The sequence below is a fragment of the Ictidomys tridecemlineatus genome, chromosome X (assembly GCF_052094955.1).
Source record: "Ictidomys tridecemlineatus isolate mIctTri1 chromosome X, mIctTri1.hap1, whole genome shotgun sequence".
Taxonomy (NCBI): Eukaryota; Metazoa; Chordata; class Mammalia; order Rodentia; family Sciuridae; genus Ictidomys; species Ictidomys tridecemlineatus.
The window spans coordinates 78238119-78244772 of record NC_135493.1 but is presented as its reverse complement, the minus strand read 5'-3'; the positions used below and the strand labels follow the sequence as shown (position 1 = coordinate 78244772).

At 35.9% G+C, this 6654-nt stretch overlaps 1 pseudogene; it reads left to right on the top strand.

Moving 5' to 3' along the window:
- Positions 1-237: 237 nt before the first annotated feature.
- On the top strand, positions 238-1027 carry LOC101972327 (proteasome subunit alpha type-1 pseudogene; annotated as a pseudogene).
- The last annotated feature ends 5627 nt before the right edge of the window (positions 1028-6654 follow it).

Below are 6654 nucleotides of genomic sequence, written 5' to 3'. Positions count from 1 at the left end.
CTGGGGTTGTGGCTCAGTGGTAGAGTGCTTACCTAGCACGTGCGAGGTCCTGGGTTCAATCCTCAGCGCACATAAAAATAAATAAATAAAATAAAGATGATATTGTGTCCAACTAAAAAAGTAAATATTTAAAAAAAAAACAGACAAGGAGGTCAGTCTTGGAGAGGTTCCTTAGGAGCCACACTCCTTCATTTGTAAATTGTTCAGGAGGCTTTCAGCTAGGTCCAGGCTGTAGCTATGTTTCATGAACAATATGACAATGAGATCACTGTTTGGAGCCCTCAGGTCAGGATTCATCAAATTGAATATGCAATGGAAGCTGTTAAACAAGGTTTGGCCACGGTTGGTCTGAAAAAATACCCATGCAGTGTTGGTTGCATTGGAGAGGGCACAGTCAGAGCTTGTAGCTTGCTGAAAAAAAAATTTTCCATGTTGACACATATTGGTATCTCAATTGTGGGGCTTATTGTTGATGCTAGACTGTTCCACAATTCATGTACAAGAAGTGTTTGGATTCCAGATTTGTAATTGACAGAACACTTCTTGTGTCTTACTTTGTATCTCAAATTAAAAGCAAGACCCATGTACCAACCATAGCTGGATACCCTGTTGTGTTGGGCTGCTTATTGTTTGTTGCTGGTATGATGATGCCCTCACACTTTCTAAACCTGTCCATCTGCTAACTATTTGGACTGCAGAGCTATGTCCATTGGAGGCTATTCTCAATCAGCTCATACTTACTTGGAGAGACATATGTCTAAATTTATGGAGTACGATTTAAATGAACTAGTTAAACATGATCACTGGAATGGAGACACTTCCTCCAGAGCAGTAACTAACTGAAAAGAATATTTCCAATGTGGATAAAGACTTGGAATTTACAATCTATAATAATGCTGATGGGTCTCTATTCCTAGAATGTCTTGAAGAAAGACCACAGAGAAGGGCACAGCCTGAACAAACTGTTGATGAAATTGCAGAAAAGGCTGATGAACTTCAAGATCTGCATAAACTCATGGAGACTTAAAAACATGATACTGGATTGTCATTGAAGCACTAAAAAGGGGACATTAACCTTGGTACTCAGGAAGCTGAGACAAGAAGTTCAAAAGTTCAAGGCCAGCCTAGACAATTTAGTGAATCTTATCTCAAAATAAAATGAAATGGGCTGAGGATGTAGCTCAGTGGTAGAGTGCTTATACACAAGGACCTGGGTTCAATCCCCAATACCAAAAAAGCAGAGTTGGGAGGATAAAAATGTCTTGAAACAAATGGAAACAAAACATGACAAAATTTGTGGGGTACAGCAAAAGCTAAGAGGAGAGTTTACACCTACGAGAGAGAGAGAGAGAAAGAAAGAGAGAGAGAGAGAGAGAGAGAGAGAGAGAGAGAGATTGATTTCAAGGTGGCACATGTCTGTAATCCCAACAGCTCAGTGAGCTGTAGCAGGAGGACTGCAAGTTTGAAGCCAGCCTCAGCAATTTATGGAGTAAACAGGATCTGGAATGTAGATCAAAGGTAACGAACCCCTGGGTTTAATCCTCAACATAATAATAATAATAATATGCAAATGATATAATAGACATTTCTCAAAAGAATAATTACAAATGACCAATGAGTATGAAAAAATATTAAATATATAATTGACCATCAAAGAATACAAATCAAAAGTACAATGAGTTATCATCTCACTCCAATTAGAACAGCTATTATTTTAAAAAAACCACAATAACAAATGCTGTCAAGGATGTGAAAGAAAAATCTCTCATACATTATTAGTGGGAATGTGAAATAATACAACCATTACAGAGGACAGTACAGCAAGAGGTTCCACAAAAAAATCAAAATAGATGGGGATGAGTCACCGGGAGAACAGAGGAATTTGATTAGGCAAAGGGTGCAGGGAAGGAGAGGGGGCATCAGGGCAGGAAAGATGGTGGAATGAGATGAACATCATTACCTAAGGTACATGTATGACTGCACATGTGGTGTACCTCTACATCGTGTACAACCAGAGAAATGAAAAGTTGTGCTCCATTTGTGTACAATGAATCAAAATGCATTCTGCTGTCATATATAACTAATTAGAACAAAAAAAACCATCAAAATAGAAATAACATATGATTAAGCTATCCCACTTCTGGGTACCTATATAAGGGAAATAAAATCAGCATAGCAAACAGATACCTGAATTCTCACATTTATTGATGCACTACTCACAGTAGCTAAGATGACAAGTCAACATAGGTTCCCATTAATGGATGAATGGATAAAGATAATGGATGTAGTGTACATATACAATGGAATATTGTTCATTCATAAAGAGGAATGAGATTCTGTCATTTGCAGCAAAATGGATAGAAATAGAGGACATCATTTTAAGCAGTATAAACCAAACACAGAAAAATAAGTATTGCATGTTCTCTCTCATATGTGAAAGTTAAAAAAAAAGTTGACATGAATGTAGAAAACTGATTACCAGAGGATGGGAAGGAGGGAAGGGTGGATAAGAGGAAGCTGGATTTGATCATTGTATGCTGTATGCGTGCATTAGATATTACTCTAAAATCCATTAATATGTATAATTAATACATGTTAGTAAAAAATAAAAATTTAAAAAAACAATAGCAAGTTAAAGAAAGAAAACAATAAAGGAAAGCACAAAAATCAGTGAAGTATCAGAGAAGTAAGCCAATAGAAAATGTCAACAAAATTGAAAGTGTGATCTTTGAAAATCTGTTTTTTATATTTAGTTTTTAGCTATAGGTGGACATAATATCTTTATTTTACTTTTATATGATGCTGAGGATCGAACCCAGAGCCTCACACATGCTAGGCGAGCACTCTCCCTCTGAGCCAAAACCCTAGCCTTGAAAATCTTAATACTATAAATAAATTCTGGTGATACATAAAAATATAAAAACATGCACATAAATAATATCTGAAACTTTATGAATTTGATTTCGGGACCTCAAAAGATAAGAGAGCATTATGAAAAACTTTATGCCAACAAATTGAAATTTTATTTTTTTTAAATATTTATTTTTTTAGTTATAGATGGACATAATGTCTTTATTTTACTTTATGTGGTGCTGAGGATCGAACCCAGAACCTCACTCATGCTAAGTGAGTGCTATACCTCTGGAGCCACAACCTCAGCCCACAAATTGAAATTTTAGATGAACAAACTCTTTAAAAATAAAATTGCCATAAAATTTATATGAAAATATGAAGGGTTCTAAATTATTTTTTATAAATTGAATCTATATTTTTAAAACATATCCAGAAGGAAAACTACAGATCCAATTGGCTTCATGAACACATTCTTCCATACATATAAAGGAAGAGGATGTTATACTTACAAACTGTTCTCTGAAGTAAAGAGAAAGAATGTTCACTCCTCAAGTCATTTTATACAGCTATCATTTGACCCTGATATTAAAATACATCGATGGGAAAATAAAAAAAAGTTACAGAGCAATCTGAAACATGAACACAGATATGAAAACATTAAACCAAGTTTACCATGTGAAAGCAGTAATTTAAAAAGGCTAAAATAGTATGCCCAGATTCATTTTACTATAAAATTCATGTTTGGCTTCACATCAATAAAGCAATAAAAATAATTGTGCAATAGAATTTATGTAAGAAGAAAATTATATACTCACCATAAGGAAGAAAAATGGTATTTGGGGTATTAAGACTCAGTCATTTATAATGTTTTAAAAGTCCTTTTAGAAAATAAGAATTAAATGGATATCCCTAATCTCATGAAGAATTTACACAAAACAATAAAAAACAAAGCAAAAATCCCCCAAACAAATGAATATTATTAAATCAAACAGCACAATTAATGGTGAAAGGTAAATGATGATTACAACACAAAATGAAATGGGAATAATTGGAGTAAAAATATTCTAAAATTCTAGCATTTTCTGGAAAGTTGTAAAAAATCAATGAGGCTTATTAGAATCTCTTGGGCAATCATTAAATCAATAGTAAAATACTGCAAAACTGAAAAATTACTAGAGATAAAACTAGAATGATAAAAATAATGATTAATCCAAAGGAAGTCAATAAAGAACAAAGTAAGGATGTACAAGGTGAGTGATATCAGTAATGTGGCAGAATAGGAATTGCCATTTCTTCTTCTTTTACAAAATGCTGATTCAATCAATAGACAAAAATACTTTTATTAGAGCTCCAAATGATGAAAGATTATGGTTTCCTGATAGAGCCCAGAAACAAGAAAAGATACATTGAAAACCAAGAAAAAATCACTTACCTGTACTCCCTTTCACCTAAGACTTCACAGCTTGTTCTTTCTTCCACAATGGAAAGAGAACCAAGTGAATGTCTGACTTCCCTCACCTTTCAGGGCACTACCCTCTTGGCCCAATTCTGTCATAACTAATCCAGAACACTCCAAGAACCAACATGGCAAGATTACCTGGGGGTAGCTAAGAACAAAGAAAAGGATCAGGGGCTCTCAACAAGAAGCTTGTGCATCTCAACATTCAGGTTGTGGCCCCCAGTGACTGATTAGCAGGCTTACCTCAGGTTCCCAAAATCAAGGCACACTCTGTCCACACGTTCTGGCATAAGAAACAACCATCTGCACATGGATTGTGGCAACAGGCCTGCACAACCACTTAGCCAAAAATAATAACAATATAATCTCCCATTAGACTGAATGATAAAAGACTTTTATGTTATCAAAGATGGTCCCTAAAGACTAGAAGATGGAACTACTTCTTCAAGCACATAGACACCAACATAAACCTATGAAGATCACTGAGAAGCAGGGAAACATAAAACAAACTTTCTTAGTCTGTTGCCTGTTGCCAAAATTGAATACCACAAATTGAGTAATTTATAAAATTATATTCCATGCATGTATGATTAGGAAAAATTAATCCCAATGTTATATACAACTGTAACACATTAATAGAAACATAAAAATAACACATAAAATATTAAATAAAATAACAATCTGAAACAAAAAAAGAATAAAGATTGATTCAGCTCATGATTCAGCAAGATCAAGGTCAAGGGTTATATCTGGTAAAGTCCTTCTTGCTGATGGGGGCTCTATACAGATTTCTGAGGTGGTGCGGAGTATCACATGTTGAAACAGAACAATCTTGCTAACTTGAATCTCTTCCTGTTCTTGTAAAGACACTCATACAATCATGAGTCACACCCTCACAACTCCATTTAATTCTAATTGCCTCCCAAAGGCCCTATCTCTAAGTGCCATTAGTATATAACTTTAGGGATAAAGTTTCAATACGAGTTTTGAAAGGGATAAATATTCAGATCATAACATCCTACCTCCTCACCTCAGTTCATGTCCTAATATATAAAACACATTTATTCCATCCCTGTAGTCCCAGTGTTATATTTCATTCCAGTACCAACTCAAAAGTCCAAAGTCTCATCTGAGTCGAATATAGCTGAGACTCAAAACATACCTGAAGCAAATTTAATCTAGCCATGAACCTGTGAATGAAAGAATTATCTACTTCCAAAATACATAGGACAGACATTCTTATTCCAGAAAGGAGAACTAGGTAAAAATAAAGAAGTAGCAGGCCTCAAGTCAGTCCAAACCCCAACAGGGAAAATCACATTAAGTTTTAAGTCTTCATAAAAACCTTCCTGAACTCCATGTCCTATTTCCTATATACAAGGTATGAAGATTGGACCCCCAGTGCCTTAGGCAACCCAACTCCTATAGCTTTGTGAGCTCATCCCACATTTAAATTCTCACAAGTTGGAGTCCTGTGTCTGCAGCTCTTCCAGGCTTGTGTTGCATGCTGGCAGCTTTGAAGTTCTGGGGTCTCATCAAAATCCTGCCCCTGAAGCTCCACTAGGCATTTCAGTGGTTTTATTCCTTCCATAAGTGTCTGCTTTGGCCATCTTATCCTGGATATCCTTTGAAACCTAAGTAGAGACCTCCATGCCTCCATAGCTCTTGCATTCTACTTCCTTAGAGGACTAGTAACACAAGGAATACCATCAATGTTTAAGGCTTTATCCTCCAAGTGAAGGGTCAAGCCACCCTGGGGTCTCTAGAGCTGATATGCACAAAGAATATTGCAGCATAATGTACTGAACAGAGTCTGGAGACAGCTTTAGATAGTGAGTCCTTGGAGGGGACCCTAGGTCTGTTGCCTAAACCATTCTGCCTTCCTAGAGCTCCATACCTATGATGGAAGGGGCATTCTTAAAGATCTCTTAAATGCCTTTGAGGTCTTTATCCTGTTGTCTTGATGATCCCTTTGATGAGTACTAATCTCATTATCAGACAGTTGCTAAGTCATACTCTTGGTTTCCCCAGATGAAAATGTTATTTTCTTTTATAAGAGAGAGGGGGGGGGAATTTTTAATATTTATTTTTAGTTTTCGGTGAACACAACATCTTTTTTTTTTTTAACGTGGTGCTGAGGATCGAACCCAGGTCCCGCCCATGGTAGGCCAGCGCTCTACTGCTGAGCCACAATCCTATCTCCTGTTATTTTATTTTCTACCATATGAACAGGCTAAAGGTCTTTCCCTCTCTATTTTACTTCTTTTTTGATTATGAATTCTATCTTTAAGCCATTTTCCCCTCTTGTAGCTTAATGAAAGCAGTTAAAAGTAGCCATTCAG